At 32.5% G+C, this 20380-nt stretch overlaps 1 protein-coding gene and 1 long non-coding RNA gene across 2 annotated transcripts in view; one reads left to right on the plus strand and one right to left on the minus strand.

Moving 5' to 3' along the window:
- LOC128172165 (multiple epidermal growth factor-like domains protein 11) overlaps positions 1 to 20380 on the plus strand; it is a 127156-nt gene that overhangs the window by 13855 nt on the left and 92921 nt on the right. The window lies entirely within an intron of this gene.
- Positions 4038 to 7813, minus strand: LOC128172189 (uncharacterized). Its single transcript, XR_008242206.1, has 3 exons — positions 7676 to 7813; positions 4557 to 4617; positions 4038 to 4090 (listed from the first exon to the last, which is right to left on the minus strand). It is a non-coding gene; the product is annotated as an uncharacterized LOC128172189 (long non-coding RNA).

A 20380-nucleotide genomic window follows, 5' to 3' on the forward strand; every position in this document is an offset into this window, starting at 1 on the left:
TTACTTACAAAAAAAGTAAACATTTATATGACTTATATGTAATTATTGTCAATTTTGGTGCGGTGGGGGGGGGGGGGGGTAGGAAACTACAGAGAAACTTAACTTGGCTGTGAAACATATGCTTTTATTCTTTCTTGTTGATATATCAATGAATGAATTATAACAAAATATATGTACAACAATTAATTTTGAAATATTCATGCACAATCAAATAAAAGGTTTTACTGATCTCTGCACAAGAAATCAGCAATGTGAACAAATTGGCACCCTATCATCCTTACCTTTAATTGTAGAGAGTAGGTATCCTTCTATATTGAAAACAATTCCAAAAGTAAGACTCATAATAAGTTGTTTACTGAGGAAAAGGAAAAAAATTGTATTTATCAATAATTCCGTATGATGTGATAATATCTCAATGATTTGTTTATAATCATAGTACTAGTGTATCACTGTATGCATACATAAAAACGATAAGTAATGCTTATATTTATTAGTGAAACAGGACAGATTATTTATATTTAGATTATTTAGATACATGTACTAATCTTCATGCGGGGATCTAGAAAGGAGGGGGTCAGGGGATCTGGACCCCCTCCTCGGGAAAATTGGAGCTTATTAAATTTACATAGTAAATTTTTTTAAAATTGGCCTAGGATCCCCTACAGAAAAAATTAGCTACGCTTATGAAGTTCTCTACCATAACCGCATTTTTACACAAAAGGGGTGAATAAACCCGGGTTTTAAACTATTACTGGTGGTGAAATACCTTAGGGTTCAAACGCATCAGGTGGAAATGCACCAGGGCAAACAAAATCACTTAGATCCGCGAAGCACACTGCATTATTACTAGTCTACTTAGATATTCTGTGTAAAAGTAAATACAAATAATTATTTAGTTAGGTAGGGAGAAGTGAACATAGCATTTATTTGTATATAAGAGCATGTACGTATGATTTTTATTTAGAACAGTTTGATGTCGCTAGGATACATATTTTCAGATCCTTGATTTGATTGGTTAATTTAGATATTGAATCTCGAATTTCGAATCTCGAATCTCGTATTTCGAATCTCGTATTTCGAATCTCGAATCTCGAATGATCCTTCTCGGCTTTCGTACACATCTGTAGTAATCCTTATAATTTTTTTCACAGAAAAAAAAAATTAAAGAAAGCGACATTAAATGGAGTTACCTATCCAGATACGACACTGTTGATTCCCTTAAAAGTATGTTATGTCTTACTATTCTTTTTGTATTCATGTAGGCATGGTATTATTTCACTACATTACCCCATGTATACTTGCAAAAATAGATGAGTGTTGAATACATAAAGACAACTCACAGGAGTCATAACAATAGATACTTTTCTTTACAGATTTCAAACAAGGCCTGATTATGGGAGCTTCGTATCTTATTAAGGTGTAGGTAGTTTCTTTTTTACTGAATAAATGTGTGCATGAATTTAAAAGAAAATGATCATTGTCATGGTCATATATTTTAATTTGTAATGTTTGAGTAATATCATACGTGCGCGTTAGTATACTTCTTTAAAATAATTCGGAACAATTATAAAGGTTATATTGGTAATGAAACGCATACATTTTAATAATACGTTTTTAATGTGTAAAAAATGTATGCAGAATATTTACATGTGCATACCTAAATGAGTATTATAACTGAATCTTTATATGTAAATAAAAGAGCATAAATAGTAAATACTTCATTGATTTTCTAAAATGCAAATTTGATTATATTGATATCTTATTTACTATCTCTAATGGAAACTCGATTTATTTCAGGTATTAGACGGACCCAAACGTTCTGACAGCTGAAGCAGACCAGGATTACTGGATCGTCGTTTGCCTTTCCACAGCTTCAGCAGAAGACAATTTGTAGCGCATCTATCGTTCTATCGTTTATGTTTCTGACATGACATGCCATAAAGAAACATGTTCGTGCCTGTCTTTACATCGTACTCATGTTTGACATGACCTTTTGTTCAAGAAAATATCACGTGCCTTATTTTACCTGTCTTTAAGAAACTTGTTCCTGTCCGCCATTACCTGTGTTTAAGAAACATGTATCTGTCCGCCATTACATGTGTTCAAGAAACTTGTTTGGTCCACCATTGCCTGTGTTCAAGAAACTTGAATGTTTATGCCATTACTTGTGTTAAAGAAACTTGTACGTGTCCGCCATTACCTGTGTTCAAGAGACTTGTACGCTATTACCTGTGTACAAGAAACTTTTACGTGTCTGCAATTCCCTGTGTAGAAAAATGTTGTACATGTATGTCGTATCCTGTGTACAATAACTTGTACTTGTCAGACATTACCTGTGTTTGAGAAACTCAGTCCGCCATTTTAGGATGCGTCATTTCTGCATCTGACATTTCCTGTATACAGACATTTAATGGAATATAAATGTTGTTTTATCTAAAAAAATGTTTTTTCTCAGTTTCTAATTTTGTTGTTTTTTTAAAATCGTTTAATAGTTTGCATCTTATATGAATTGTATTTAAGTGCAAAAAAGTTTCTAGGGATTATTTTATATAATTTTTTTTTATCATTTACCTTGAGAGTTTTTAACATTTACATTAAATCTTAATGAAAATCTCAATTTTTCTTTGTTTGATATTTATTCAAAATTTGTTGTCAGATGAAAGATAATATTTGATGTCAACAATGTGAATATTATTCAATCATTAAAATGCTTTCTTTAGTGATTTGGATATGGGATATGAACTAGCAAAAACCATTAAAGAAAATATTTTATTGTTTATATTCACATCTTCCTTTTAACAAATTAATAAATTGATTGTAAAAAGTACTAGTAAGTGAAATTAACTAAATTACTGTTAAAGTGCATCAGTAAAGAAACAGCCAAATCGTCTCCAATTGGAAGTCGAGTCTGACATTACTACGAATATTTCGTGCAGTCCTTGATTTTTTTTTAGATTGCTGAAGGTTTAATAGATAAAACGGGGCGTTAAGATTTCAGTCCTGTCTGTTTGTACAGAACTATTACAATCAACTTCCTTAGGAAATAGAGGAAATCATACTTGGTGGATGGATATATAAACAACTATTTACATCTACCGAGTATGATTCCCTCTATTTCTTACGAAAACTTATTGCAATTTATAGCTCTAAAGAAACTGAAGTGACTGAAATCAATCTACATGCTCCGATAATTGATTGGTCGAAACCTACAGCGACCTAAGGAAAATAATTAAGTTAATAACAATTCAATTTTAGTTTAATTTAGTTGAATAAAAAAAAAACAACAACTATCATTATATGTAAAATAAATTTATTTATCGGCTTCACACAGATATATTTGTAAATAATTAAGGTAAAAACAATTTAATTTTAGTTTAATTTAATTGAATAAACAACAACTATTTATTAGATTCTCGCATATATATTTAAGTTTTTATGAATTTTAAAACTAGTTCCTGTCTTCATTCTCGGAAAAATGTGCACACTATGGACTTAATGCAGAACTATTGAATTAAGTGATTGTCTATAAAAATCACAGAAACTTTTGACACGGGGTTAATTAAATATTTCTGTGTCTATGGACCAATCAAACAGCCAATTACAAAATTCACCGTGTTTTCTGTTTAAATATTAACAAGCACGGCTCTTTGACGTCTTTCTAAGGAAGTTTAAACTAACAATTACGTTTACATATTTTTAGAAAGTCGTTAGATACAAAAACGGCATCGCCACATGGAGATTATCAAGACATATGAATTTGAATTTAAAAACAAAGTAATATATGCTAAGTTATGTTTCTCAAAATATATGTTGATATTATACTTTTTCAGACATCATATTTAAACAATATGTCAGTGCAATTCTTAAAAATCATCAAATTCTATTAAAGTCGAAAAAACACAATAATCACACAAAATGTAACTTTCAAACACAGTTATCTCTCATTGACCATACATATTATTATTCCTTATTCCGTTTACTTTCTTTCATTTTCATACACATACTGGTGAGGCCCTACTGCTTCATGGGCTACATGATAAATTTCATGTACAGGTCCAGTTCTCTGAACTAAAGGTGTCACCGTATAGATCTGTCAAAACAGAACATTGACCAACTTTATTTGGGGAAAAAAAGACTTGAGATAACTAACTTGAATTCGCTTTCTTGTGAAAATAAAAGTCCCCGAATATATCATTTATTCAATAAATTCCAAATTTTGATAGACATTACTTAATGTTTACAACAATAAATTTGTTTCCCTTTTGATATGTCTAAGTAACGAAAAGATGGTCGTTCTCCCTAACTGTTTTGTCGTAGTAAAAAGATAGGAAAGAGCATGTAAGAACATTTTACAAACATATTACGATTTATTGGTTTACCACAAATAGTTGATTATTGTCCTGATGATTTGACATAATGTGTTTGACACTTTTATTATTTGTTGACCTTTGAACTATATAACTACAATAGGTGAATTCCTGCCCTGATGATTTGACACAGTGTATTTTTCATGACTACTAAACCTTGACTTTGACCCTTGAAAGAACACTGCTCACCGTTTTACTTTTTGTGATATCAACATCTTCATATCGTGGACGTTTCTGTCGTTTCCAAAGTCTGGAGAAAAATCAACGGCAAAAAATTATGTAGATGTTCATATTAAAACATGTTTTAGAATATCTAATTTAAAAGATACAGTGTATATAACTTTTTGTTGATCTCAACAACACACACAGGATGAATGACCATCTTTAAGTCCTCCTTAAAGATAGCTTAAAGGTGTTTAAAGGTAGCTTAAAGACTATCTTTAATCCACCTTTAAGCTACCTTTAAGCTATAAGTATTGCTTAAAGGTGGCTTAAAGAAAGCGTAAAGATGGCTCAAAGGCAGCTTAAAGACTATCTTTAAGCCACCTTTAAGCCACCTTTAAGGACAACTTATAGGTCCTTAATGTCCAAACTTCTTTAAGCCACCTTTAAGCCACCTTTAAGCTACCTTTAAGCCACCTTTAAGCCATTAAAAAAAATTTAATTCAATATTGTGCTTAATTTCCAACAAAATGTATTAACTTTATGAAAGAAAAGGTATTAAAACGGTTTTTGTTCTAGAAAGAAAAATGAAAAAAAAAAACACCCAAAAAAAACGGCCACGGCGAGAAATGAACCCGGGACCCTTAGTTTACTAGCATCACCACACATTCTCTGCGCCACGGCAACTTACAAATAGAAAAGTGTTTTTATATCCTATATATCAGTGGATATTGAATCACTGTATTGAATGTGTTTACTTGAAAAGATTTTGACAAACCATTCAGTTTGTAACAATCAATTATATCTAATTTATAAATTACATGCATGCATGTATTTAGAATGAAATACGGAACTTGGTCTTCAGTGAACAAAAATATATTATACCTAAATGGAAACCGTTAGGTTCACTATAGTAGGCTTTCTTAGTTAATAAATTTAAACCGAGTAGATATACGTTCATCTAATTTATAGCTATAAAAATGTAAGAAAGAAAATGAAATCATTTCTTTTATTAAATGCATTGATACTATTAGGGTATTTGTTCAATTTCCCGCAATTTCCCGGTTTTCATGATCGCGGCGCCGTTCCAATATGTTTAAATATTTACATGTAATTGTATGTACATGTACATGGTTTTTAAACTATCAATTCTATAACAAACAAAATTACCAATTACCGGTGACTTATTTACTGCATGTGGCAATTGCAAATGACTTGTACATACAATTGTATGATGTGCCAGGCCGGGTATATTTGACATATTTACCCTTATACATATATTTAAATAATCAACCCCTATTTATGATCACCGGTACATTAATTAATTAGCCTCAAGATTTTACTCTTACATACATGTATCGTTAATTTGTAGACGTAACATCTTTGAAACCCAGAGCTAGGAAATAATACTTTGAAAATGAATTACAAATGTAAATTAACTTTTATTCACTAGACTTATCGTATACTCGTACATACTAATATTCAACGCCTTTAGAAACCCTGACGTGCACCTGGGCACACGACACACCTGTTGTGTATATCTTGTATATTCTGTGTTAGTTCCAGGGGTTTTCTTAAGTTGGACAAACAATAGACTTTAATTAGATATACACAAACATGCACCTGGGCACACGACACAACTGCTGTGTATATCTTGTATATTCTGTGTTAGTTCCAGGGGTTTTCTTAAGTTGGACAAACAATAGACTCTAATTAGATATACACAAACGAACAAAACTATGTCTAGACAATCAAAGCAGTAATATCCAGGCAGTTGAGAGTCTTTTCATCTTTAACATGTAGAAATAATGAAAATTGAAAAAAAAATACAAACCTTAAACCGATTAACAAATTAAATCATGCATTTTTGGTTCATTATCTTTATTTTGTTTAATAACCGGATGAACTGAGAGAGAGAGAGAGAGAGAGAGAGAGAGAGAGAGAATTTTTTTCACCGATTAATTTATAATAGGAAACAAACATACTTTAATTAGTTTTATGCACGTATTAAGATACAGAGACTGCGCTCATACCTACAATAATTTTGAAACCCCCCAAAAATTATGAAGAATTTTATAACGGCAATCTGTGTCCATCAGAGCGGTGCTGATGATAGCGATCTGTGTTTAATGGAGCGACGATTAAAACCGCCTGGAACACCCCCCCTTCCTTGGAAATTATATTATCACTCGGATGACCCCCTCCCATCTCTATAAAAGAGCTTTTGCATTTAATATATGTTTTTATTGTTCAGCTTGATCAATATTGACTTAAAGGCCACTTAAAGACAGTGTAAAGGCAGTGTAAAGAGAGCGTAAATGCCACTTAAAGATGCTTAAAGGTGGCTTAAAGGTAGCTTAAAGAAGTTTGGACATTAAGGACCTATAAGCACTTGCTTAAAGGTGACTTAAAGGCGGCTTAAAGGTTGTATAGCCTTTAAGCTCCTTTAAGTCACCTTTAAGCCACCTTTAAGGACTTGCTTAAAGATGGTTTTTCGCCCTGTGACATAAAACGGTATATTTCTTTACCAATTAATTTTTTCATACTTAAATGGACAAAACTCACTGCAAAATCTTAGAAACACCCGTACTCATCAATTCAGATTGTGAACTTTCACCTCAAAACATTGATATTTGCAGTGATGATCGGGGCTTGATCTCAAACCAACCTAAACCCTCAAACCCTTCACCAAAAGGTTTCCTTGCTCAGCAATCACTGAACAACGGTACTTAGGTTTAAAAGTTAGCAAGGGCTATGCTGTATTATTGAGAGTTGAATCAATTACGAACATTCAATGATTGTTACTGAAATGAAAACAATACTGCCATAGAAATTCGGCGGTCAGTCTCACATAGTGCGTACTGTCCATGGGCAAACTCTTATGAATTTTCTCGTGTTCATGAATATTTATTACTCTCAATTCACCAATGAGAAAGCGACACTCATTTGTGTTTTGTTGGTAGAAAAAGACACTTTTGTTATAAAGTCTTTGAACCGCTAGTTCTTTAATAGGGGTGTGGAGAAGCCAAACGACAAGGAAATCATAATTAAATGAGAAGGAGAAAAGTTAAATGAGTTGACCCACGGTCAGTAAGCATTGACTCACCGTGAGTTTCAGACATTAAGATAAGGTATGCCTCACTTACTTAATGTCTGGGCTGGTGAGAAGACAAAACACTGGATATGTAACAGAAAGGAAAGCACCTAAACCAAACACCGCCATCAACGGCTTGGTCTGAAAAAAAACATGGAAAAGGACCCTAATTAAACACAGGCATCAATGGTTTTGATAGCAAAAGATCGTAAACACATCATCAAAATTCTTCGATTTTCATCGATTTTGGATGAAAAATTACATTTAAAAAAAAAAGTTCAGTTAACATGAACAAAAGCTCCAGGCGGATTCGATCTGTGGTCCAAAAACCCAATACTTTAACCACTGAGCTACGACGATATACAAACCACTCGAACGATATGAACACTTTTTAAAAAAAGACATTTAAATCGCCATCTTGTGACGCAGTGTTTTAAAAAGTTTAAATGAAGGTGTAGTGAGGTACCTTAAGATAAAGATAACATTTTATATCTTATCTTTAGATAGAAACGGACCATATATTGGCATGGTCGCGATTTGGATAGAAACGTTTCTAATTTTATTCGGGGTTTTTTCAATTTAAATCTTAACGTTAATATGCTATTTTAAAATATTTCTGGGTCATCAGCCGAATCTTTTTTAAAAAGTCGGTTGTCAAGTTATTAGCGAGATACAGAGTCTAGAATTCTCAACGTTTGTTAAGCAAATAAAGCTCGTGTCATGTTTTAGAGGCATTTTTTTTTTATTTTTAAAGTTATGTAAACAAGGTTTGTTTCAGACACGGAAAGACAGAGATAATAAGTAAAGGATTGTGAGTTATAGAGAAAAAGTGTACCTGTAATACATTACATGTAGTGTACCTGTAATGCATTACATGTAGTGTACCTGTAATACATTACATGTAGTGTACCAGTAATACATTACATTTAGTGTACCTGTAATACATTACATGTAGTGTACCTGTAATACATTACATGTAGTATATCTGCAATGCATTACATGTAGTGTACCTGCAATACATTACATGTAGTGTACCTGTAATACATTACATGTAGTGTACCTGTAATACATTACATGTAGTGTACCTGTAATACATTACCTGTAGTGTACCTGTAATACATTACATGTAGTGTACCTGTAATACATGTTGTCAACGTTGTTCCACGTTGGTACTTTGTCCATACACGCAACAATCCGGTAGTTATACTTAGAGTGTATAAACAGAAAAAAAATCATTTAAGAGAATATGACATTACATGGAATAAAAATAATTCATTGCTTGTCGTTCCAATTTCATCCAAAATTAAAGACATTGATTAATTTGTATTTTAACTTTAATTAAAGGGACTTATACATAGTATATTTCCCATTTAAAAGGCGATACCTTGATTACAATAATATTATTTTCCTCTTTTTTTCAAAGTTCATTAAGGATTACGTTTACTCAGGGGCGAAAAAAAATTCACTAATAGGAACGAAAAACTATTTATTTTTCATTGTAGCCCCAATATTGTGGTCCTATTTTTCACCTTCAAATAACAAGGTCGACTACTTTTTCTGCAAGTGACCTCTAAATGTTTTCTGAAAAAATTGTCAAACTTTGTCAAAATTGTCCACCATTTTCAAGGTTTTCTTTAATTTTTAATTATTAAAAATAATTAACAATTTTTAGGTTGGGAAATGATAAAATACGAATAGCTTTACTAATTTAGCATTTGAATGAATCGTTTTAAGCTCACATTTTAAGTTTAATTTAATCCGAAATTCCTCTATCAATTTCCAAAATTGTACCCATTTTTGATCGAGTTTTACAAAAACCTGACAAATAGGAGCTCCAAACCATTAATTACCTAAAACTGTTTTTATTGTCTGTATTATGTTGTCATTAACGTTATATAAGGTCAATGATAAAAATTTCGATATATTTTATTTTGAATCGATTTAATGTATTTTTTTAAAAATTCCAATCGCGTGCCAGCCAGTGATGTAAATTTATAGACGAGTAAATACAACCATAAAATATGTAAAATGATATGAAAAAACACATAAAAACTTTTTTGCAATTACACTGCAACAGAAAGTTTTTGAGAGAAAATAAGAAAATGAAAAAAATAGTTCGAATTTCCTCTGTTTCAATTGAGAACAATCCTTTCATTTCCTCTTCGTAGAAATATATTATTGTGCAATAGAAAAATAAAACAATATGAATAACGCATACATGTATGAGTAGTATGATAAAAACCAAGTATGAAAGCCAATAAAGTGTGCAAGGCAGTCATTTAATTTAAGTTTTGTATTGTTATCAGTGTACATACATGTATAAATAAGGAATCATTCTTTGAGTATTATGAGGTGATAATTTTGGTCGGGGCGTGATCAAATCCAATAAAGCCTGAAGGGCTTTATGATAGATTTGATCACGCACCGACCGAAATTATCACCTCATAATATTCAAAGAATGATTTCTTATTACTTATATTTATATAATTTTAAGCCATCGTACAATTAAATATTTAAATATGAATTAGCAAACCTCGCTGGCGCCTTAATTTGGCGTCATTTGTATTATGGGTTATATAGTACAAAATCGATACGTAGTGTTATCACAGTCAAAGACACTGGAAAATGTAAATATATTTATTTAAAACACAAAGTTGATACAGAATATTATAAGTGACAAATACGCCCGTTTTATCTTATCATATCAATTCAAAATTTAAAAAAAATATGGGTTTTTTTATATTATAGTAACTAACCTTGATACTTACGACTAATATTTTTAAATTTATATTTGTACCAAGTGCAATCTGAGTGATATATTTTGTACAATAAAAAAGTACAAATTTAAACCTACAGGAATACCAGATCTTTAGTCTTATAAACAGATACAGCCAATCTGTAACCCGTCTTTAGCGAAGGTACATGTATAATAGCGTGCATTGGTAGATAGCATGCATAAGTACATGTTGATAACATGCATTGGTACATGTTGATAGCATGCATAGGTACATGTAGATAGCCTGCATAGGTACATGTTGATAACATGCATTGGTACATGTAGATAGCATGCACAGGTACATGTTGATAACATGCATTGGTACATGTAGATAGCATGCATAGGTACATGTAGATAGCGTGCATTGGTAGATAGCGTTCAAAGGTACATGAATACAGCGGGTATTGGCAGAAGTAGACAATGAAATTTACCAGGAACCTTTATATTGTATATATCGTGCGCGAACCGGGGGGGGGGGGTACATAGTAAAGTTAGCGAAAAAGAGGATTCCGACCCCCTTCTGGGAAACAAAAACTATTCCTCTTAAATCCCTCCAATTCCAGAAAAACACCCCTCTTCCGCTGGATGTGCAAGAGAAATGAACCCTTTTGCATTGTTACATTCTAAAGCAATGTATCAGACAAATCCTACTGTGGTTCCCCATCATCCAAATGAGTATTGATTCCTGTCCAGATTCACTCGATCAAACAATAAATGTCGATTATGAGACAAGAACAAGATGGCGACTGAGGATACGGGAGTTGCCCTCTTTAATCACGGAGATGTACAGAACAAGGGCATATCAAGGACAACCTGATACGCTGCAAGGTTTCTGCGCCATTAAACCGCCGCTTAATGGTCAACTCTTATTATTGATAATTGACAACACGCAACTTCCCGGTATTCACGTTATTCCATCACTCGCTCTTGACGGTAGCAGTCTTAACACTGGATGGCTTTTCTCGCCTTCTTTATCAAAGAGTTTGACTGGCAAAACACATTTTTCAAGTACTTGCATATGGGTTTTTCCCCAGTCGCATCCCAGGCATCCTTGGGGTTTTCTGTTTCTGATAACTTGCTGCCAACTGTCATTATTATGTCAATATCTTGAAATGTGAACGCTTCATGCTGGTTCAAACATACATTATTGTTAGCGTCAGAATGAACCATATATAAAGAGAGAGAGAGAGAGAGAGAGAGAGAGAGAGAGAGAGAGAGAGAGAGAGAGAGAGAGAGAGAGAGAGAGACAGACAGACAGACAGACAGACAGACAGACAGACAGAGAGACAGACAGACATAGATGGGGAGAGGGAAAGATAAATTGTTGGGATGTGACTGATGTATGGGAGGGGGGTTGCACGACATTCTGTATTTAGTGAAGTACTGACCTGTAATAATTTAAAGTAATTTCATGTATAATTCATTAAAAACGAATGCATGTCTTCAAATCAATAACAATTAATCAATAACAAATATTTGCATTGAACTCAAATTATGCAAACACGGCATGTCTTCCTGACGCCACTTTTGTTTTACCAATGTGCCAGTCTTAGATCAAGAGAAATCAGAGAAATTACGGACAATTCATGATAAGTCTGTCCATCAGTTAAGCAAAAACTTGATAAGTTATCAATCGACGAACAGAGATACATCATTTAGATATAGATGTCGGGCATGTTATTGGTGTAGGCTCATCAGATACTAATTTCTTCATTTACTTTCGATTTCAATGTCGACATTACTATGAGTGCTCATTTCGCCTGCGTCAAAGATCTTTGGGGCATTGAAAAAACATTCATCGGCTCAACGTAATGAATGTTTTGGTGCCTGGGATCATAAAAAGTCCTGACATCCAAATGGTCAATGCTACCTGGACAATTGTGAATATTAAGTAATACTAGTATTTACTGGGGAAAAGATGCATGCTAATCATTTTTTTAAAGTTCACAAATATTTTGTATGCAAAATTATCATTTAAAAAGAGGTCCTTATGATCGTTTTTCTCGATAAATGTGGGGAATTCAAACGCTGCTTGTTAACCATCTAATTTAAAGCAATATGAGCTGCAGTTTTCATGTTGAAATTTGTTTTTCCAAAAATGTTTTTTCTGCTAAAATAACAAAAAATATAATGACTTTTTAGTTTCTGTTAGCTTTATATTTGTAGGAAAAGCCGCTGATGCCTAAATTAAAGCAAACTTGAATTATTGTCATCCTGTACAAAAATTGATTCGCTATAGATTCTTTAGGAGAGAACTCTTTCTTCTGACAAAAATTAATGATTTTTTAAATCTTATTTATTATAAAAGTTTAGGTTACATGCAGACATACCATTCTAACAGGTTTTTGAACCAACATAAAAAAAATACAGCTCATATTGCTCTAAGTTCCATATACTTTTCTTTCTGAAACATAACTCTATTATATACCTACATGTAGCACTGTCTAACTTTTTTCTTCTAACCCTCGCTTACCGTTTCCTTTTCATGTAAATATCACCGTATTGTCATCAACATTCGAATCGAGTCATGAACTATGACAAGATGGAAATCGCTGGTATTTTTCTATGTGATGGGTCCATATTTTACAAACGGCTCATTGCAAACTTTACATAGATACTAAGTACTTGCTTTCTCATCTACCTAAATGCAATTGCTTTCATTAAAATTGAAAAATGCTGGAAAAATTTAGAATGCAATCCTATAATCAAATTTTAGCTATAATATCGCTCTGCTGATACTATATAGTAGACTAATGAACAACTTCGTGTACTGTAGAATATGCAAGTTAATCCCAGTTCACTATGCCAGGTGACAAAATAAACAAAACTAGAACATGCTTTCATGAATTAGAATTAGCCATTTGTTTATCAAAAGAACGGTGTGCAAGCGGTCTGTGGAAGTTTGAGCGACTTTTTGAATTGATTAATCGATTGATTGATTGATGTACAGACGACTGTAAAGAGGTGTTAAGATTCTATAAAGTGATAAAGAAAGGAGTGTCATAGTTCGGACGATAGGAGTGTAACATCAGTAATATACGAAAGCCGAGAAGGATCATTCGAGATTCGAGATTCGAAATACGAGATTCGAAATAAGAGATTCGATATTCGAAATTCGAGATTCAATATCTAAATTAACCAATCAAATCAAGGATCTGAAAATATGTATCCTAGCGACATCAAACTGTTCTAAATAAAAATCATACGTACATGCTCTTATATACAAATAAATGATATGTTCACTTCTCCCTACCTAACTAAATAATCATTTGTATTTACTTTTACACAGAATATCTAAGTAGACTAATAATAATGCAGTGTGCTTCGCGGATCTAAGTGGTTTTGTTTGCCCTGGTGCATTTCCACCTGATGCGTTTGAACCCCAAGGTATTTCACCACCATTAATAGTTTAAAACCCGGGTTTATTCACCCCTTTTGTGTAAAAATGCGGTTATGGTAGAGAACCTCATAAGTGTAGCTAATTTTTTCTGTATGGGGTCCTAGGCCTATTTTTAAAAAAATTACTATGTAAATTTAATAAGTTCCAATTTTCCCGAGGAGGGGGTCCAGATCCTTTGACCCCCTCCTTTCTAGATCCCCGCATGAAGATTAGTACATGTATCTAAATAATCTAAATATAAATAATCTGTCCTGTTTCAGTAATAAATATAAGCATTACTTATCGTTTGTATGTATGCATACAGTGATACACTAGTACTATGATTATAAACAAATCATTGAGATATTATCACATCATACGGAATTATTATTAAATACAATTTTTTTCCTTTTCCTCAGTAAACAACTTATTATGAGTCTTACTTTTGGAATTGTTTTCAATATAGAAGGATGCCTACTCTCTACAATTAAAAGTAGGGATGATAGGGTGCCAATTTGTTCACATTGCCGATTTCTTGTGCAGAGAACAGTAAAACCCTTTATTTGATTGTGCATGAATATTTCAAAATTAATTGTTGTACATATATTTTGTTATAATTCATTCATTGATATATCAACAAGAAAGAATAAAAGCATATGTTTCACAGCCAAGTTAAGTTTCTCTGTAGTTTCCTACCCCCCTACCCCCCACCGCACCAAAATTGACAATAATTACATATAAGTCATACAAATGTTTACTTTTTTTGTAAGTAAATCTCTAAAGATGTAAATAAGCATTGCAAACAAAGATGTGTGTATTTAATATACTACTACATTACACTTAGCCAGATAAAATGTAATCAGGATGAAGCTACAAGGAGTGAGTGGTGCAAATTTACCAATTTGTCGCCACACACACAGAACACCAAATAAAGAAACTGTGAGTGGTGTGTGGAATGCATAAAAGATGGCGGCAAATTATCTCAAATAATCAGTGCAAAAACCCACAAATAGGCTGTTATTTGTTACATATCCTGCAAAAACATTGATAAAAAATGTTATCGTCCCATAACATAGCCGATTAGGTGAATGTGTACATATGGTCAACGTACATGTAATTCTAATATACAAGAAGGCGGACGTATCAGGCGTGAATCCAGAAAATTAAATTTCAAAAATGATCGGTTGAATTACATTAAATGCTTTGAAAATTGTTTTAAACTATCGCACGGGTCAAAATGCGTGATAGAAGCTATGTACAGTGTAATTGGAAACTTTCATTTTATATCAATATGTAGTATTACCTATTATAACAAATGAGAGTATAGCACAACTGCCACAAGCAATACATGTCCTTTACCGGCACCACCTCCCTCCCCATAAAAAAATGAAACAATTGTCGTTTTATTTGCTAAAATGTGTGTGGTTCAAGATTTTTCTAAAGGACATACCCGATTAGAATTGAAAAAAGAGTCGTACGTTTAAAACTAATTTTGTCAAAACATTTAGATTCATTTGGTTATATTTTGGTCCATTTGGGTAAATATATGCACCAGCGCAGCTCTAATTTATATATAATCAGGCCATAAATTCAAAATCTTTTCAAAAATTAATAGCTTTAAATCCAGTGGATGAAAGAAAAGGAAAGCAAGTCGAACTCGATGAGTGCTAATATCTGTGTTGAATGAATGGGACAGTAGGATATGCGCAAAAAAGTCCCGTCTACTCTTTCCTACCCTATAATTATTGGAATATTAAATCCGATTATAAGAGTCAAATCAAAAATAAAGTACGGATATGTACCTGTTTATCAAAAGTAAAACTACTCATAATTTATCTACAGTGCATCGTTATGGAGCTACACAGAAAGTTTTATATTAATTTGCCGAGCCAAATAAAAAAAACCTGGAAAACGAAGAGAAAACAAAGTGGGGACAGAATAACTGACAAATTAATTAGGACTATATAGCCCTCCCCCCCCCCCCTCTTGAAATGTATATACTGAAAACAGATTATTGGCGTACAACATTCGCACACAATTTAAAGAAAATTTCATGGTTTTTTTTTATCATTTTCGCTAGCTAATGTAAGACATCACAAATACCCCAAGCCCCCTCACGGAAAAGAAAATGCTAGGTGATGAGAGAGAGAGAGAGAGAGAGAGAGAGAGAGAGAGAGAGAGAGAGAGATATGTAAATCACAGGTGCGCTAACACCGTAAAAATTAAAGCTTGCTAGTTGGTCTGCCCTACCCTAGCTACCTCCTCTCTTTTCTCGTTTTAGAGGCTTAATTATTGTCTATATATGCTTGTAACAAATCAAATCAATTTCAAATTCTAAATCAAACTGAATTTGACACTACAAAACTCTCTCTGTGTCTGTCTGTCTGTCTGTCTGTCTGTCTGTCTCTCTCTCTCTCTCTCTCTCTCTCTCTCTCTCTCTCTCATATCGACAATGGCATTGCCATACCCTACAATACACTATTCTTATCTGGATTTTTGTCTTTGAGGTTGTAAATCATTATATCTTCTATGGTTTAAAACTTTATCATAACCTATATTTTGACATGTCAATTATTTTTTTGAGTTTCGTTTCATAGCTAAAACATTTAGATTAAACAGATCTTTCTTCGCGAGCCGATTTTTACACAGTTGGGGCTAATACACTTCGGGTTAAAATTGTTCGGGGGGAATACATACAGGGCAAACAAAACCACTTAGATTCGCAAAGCCAACAGTGTTATTTCTAATTTAATTGTTTATACTGTGTGGGGTTAATTCATCAATGTTAATTTAACCATTTTATAACCACTATATAAGAGCTATTAAGACATTTATTTGTAGGAAAGAGCATGTACGTATGATCTTTATTTAGAACAGTTTGATGTTGCTAGGATACAGGTTTCCTATCCATGATTTGATTGGTTAATTTAGATATTGAATCTCGAATTTCGAATCTCGAATCTCGTATTTCGAATCTCGTATTTCGAATCTCGAATCTCGAATGATCCTTCTCGGCTTTCGTAGTAATAATAATAGAATCATTCATTATTACGAGTGTGGGATAGTGAAATTTCACCGAGGGGACAAGATTCACGGTCTAGGACGAGGCTTGAATCTTGGCCCCGAGGTAGAATTTCACTATCCCACACGAGTATATAATGAATGATTATTTTTCTCGCATGATATTACCTTAAAAATAATGTTTGACAACTTTCTGGTATGACGTTCAAAAAGATAACTTTCGGTTTATCCTTCCGCGTGCTTCAAATAGTGCAAGTCAAAATGAGAGCATACGACAGTTTTTTTAATTAAAAATATAATATATTGTAATTAAATAAGCAACACAATTACTAAATAGATAATCTCAATGCACCATTTTACATTTCCCTACAGTAAACAACGTTTGTTTATGTTTTAAAACGGCGTAGTAATACACAGTGTAAGACAGAAAAATCTCACACTGCTGTCTCACACCGGACAAACCGATCTCACACCGGTGATAATGCGAGAAAACTTAATACAACCATCGCATCTAGTAAAAGGTATTAACTACCGTGTTCATCCCCTCGCTGTTAGCTCCATGCCTCGGTTGATATTGCGACAATTGTTTTCTCTCTCTCTTTCTCTCTCTCTCTCATTACTGTATTTATGTGTTACCCTTCATGAAATCTTACGTTACCTTTTTCATGTATGTGAAATATCCATACAAAATTTATGGTCCAGTGTAGTTTGTAACTTAAAGCAACATCGGTATTTCGAATTTAATCTAATAATTTTCAATGACTGAAGTTCTGCATATACTGATTGCAGACAAACATTGATTCTTCTGGCTCATTTCCAAAATCCACGTAAGTAATTCCCATATTTGGTCCCTTAATGTAAATTGTATATACGATGTTAAATTTATAGGAAAAAAAACCCTTAAGGAATAAAACAAAAATCTCAAAGCGATGCAAAATTAATTTAAATTTATACTTTTATATGCATGTGTACGCCGTATTTACTTCCTGAACTATCACGCAAGCCTTGACAAAGTTTTGAAAATCTGTTCAATCACAGTTGAATAGAACGGTGTTAATTAGTTTCGTATAAGATAACTAGATCATTTATTTCATCTGCTTGACAGGGAAGGTTTTTTTGCCATTAATTTGTAATCATATGTTGTAAAATTATTTAGATATAAAAGAAAATAAACACCGATTTTTACGTAAACAAAGGAATGAGGCATAAACGGTTCCGAGGGTTTGTAAACCTTCGTCGTAATTATGATCAGATTAGGTTTTTAATGCACATGTACAAATAACAATTTTTGAAGAATTTTAGGATAAATGTTTTAAGGTGCCAACGATTTGTCTAGTAACTTCTCAGATATCCAAAAATAAAAATTGACCTACGAAATCGCGTACCGGGCGTGATTCCGATGAGACTTGCGAGAGTGCCAATCCCATTACTTAGAATAATTGTATATCCGTCTTTTGGCACTAGTAATCATGATCACCTTTAAAAATTTCTAACGAGATTTACTTCTTTCTCAGATATACATATAATTATCACCAGCTGATGATTTGCGATTCTGGTGTTCAACATGCATACAATTTAATATTTCAAATAAGGGTTATAATTGTGTAACTACATTCAATTTTTTTACCTCGTACAATTAATTCCCTTTTTCCATTTTGCATAATGATATATTGATCATTAATGTATAAATGAATTAAATAATTCCCTTTCCGTGATTAAATTGTTAGCTCAAAAGAACAATGCCAGTAATCTTTATCAATTATAAATTCTCATTTGAAATACCAAAGATACCATTTTTAAATTTTTATATGCCAAATAAAGTATGTAAACATTATTCAACATATCTACTTTTGGGTGTAAATCGTAGTCTGTTCATGACCGTGATTTACCGCTGGATTGATTAACAAGCTGATTATGACTAATGTCTATAGACGAGCAGTATGTAATATTCAATGGAAAGCCCTCTTCCCCTGACAAATTCAATCATTCTAGATTCAATAAGCCTCAGACCCCCCCCCCCCCCCAGTAAACAAAATTATCTCTGTGACCCCCCCCCCCCCCCGTTTTTTTAGAGATAGATTTCTAGATACTGGCATGTATTAATAGACTGTCATTATTTTATCCTTATATGAAGCTTATTAGTGAGATGTCTCTAGAAACTCACAGCTCTTGTGAATCTTTTTTGTATTCTTAAAATAAAAATCTTTCAAAGAATATTCAATCTAGGTAAGAAGAGGCATGGGTATGAATTATAATACTTTTTAATATCACTCCACAATCAGATAGACACTTCGATTTCTTATACTAAGTATATTAAAGTATCCTATAAATATATTTAATACTTAGACTTTTTTATTACATTAAGCTGAATATTTATTTCCATGTAAAATTAATTTGAGTGCATGTTTTATCCCCGTTCAGTTTTGTTTTCAATCTAAAAATAAATCCAAATGAAACAGCTTTTTGAAAGTTTTCCTTATGATCGACACAATAATTCACTGTCAAAAAAAACAACAAAACATCAACATCAGATATACATTTAATATACATGCAAATAAATATAAAACAAGCATGTTAAAAAGCATTGATTTTATTTTTCATGGAAGAGGAGCATTTTTCAAAGCTTCACTTAATTCAGTTGAAAAATACAACATGAAGAATTTAAAGGTTCATTTGGATATTTGCTATCAAACAATCAGTATGGTTTATACGTTTCATGCACATCGTCTGTAAAGTAATCCAGCACATCGTTTTCGGACACATCTATTTCATTAGCATAAAGTAATTTACACAAGTTGAATGTGCCATACCATCTTGCCAACCGTGGTCCAAGTGGCATGTAAGTATAGATATTTCTGGTTTTTCTTGGTTCGCTGCACACCGGACACTCATGCAGATTTATCTTACCCCTGGAGCAGTGGTTGTGTGTACTTTTCATCTTCACAAACTTCAGTATTTCAATCAAAGTTGGGTATACAAGCACATTTAAAACTGTTTGTCAACAGTAAATGATATTTTATTTATTACGTCGCCTGAGAATTATAAGGTTCTATCAGATTTTTGTTAAATTTTGGGAAAAGATCTCAAAGTTAAGATACCAAAATCTTTTTTATGTTTAACTGTTGAATTTCAATATTTGGCATGTGGTAATTTTGTGTTGTATTGTCTTTAAAAAATACAACATTTGTGTTCAAATTTAAGTAGTATTATCTCTAATTTAAGGAAAAATAAACATAGAATGTTTTAACTGAAATTATGTGCAATTTCTGTAAGAATTATAGGGAGTTTGAAGATAAAACCTTGAGAATCGAAAAACATAGATCAATGTGTTTAATTTAAGAAGTTGATTTAAATAAAAAATAAATCATACAGGCACTCATCATACATTTTATTGAATCTTTTATGAAGAAAGTTAAGTATATTACTGTAAGTACGAAATACAAACTATAAATTCAACTTGACATAAAAATCCAAGTATAATTATTTTTAGAACAAATACACTACCTGTATAGAAAAAAGAATAATAAAAACGAATTAAAAATTAAAAAATGATACAATAAAACCTCATTGTAAAAAAAATA

Source organism: Crassostrea angulata, chromosome 2 (assembly GCF_025612915.1).
Source record: "Crassostrea angulata isolate pt1a10 chromosome 2, ASM2561291v2, whole genome shotgun sequence".
Classification (NCBI taxonomy): Eukaryota; Metazoa; Mollusca; class Bivalvia; order Ostreida; family Ostreidae; genus Magallana; species Magallana angulata.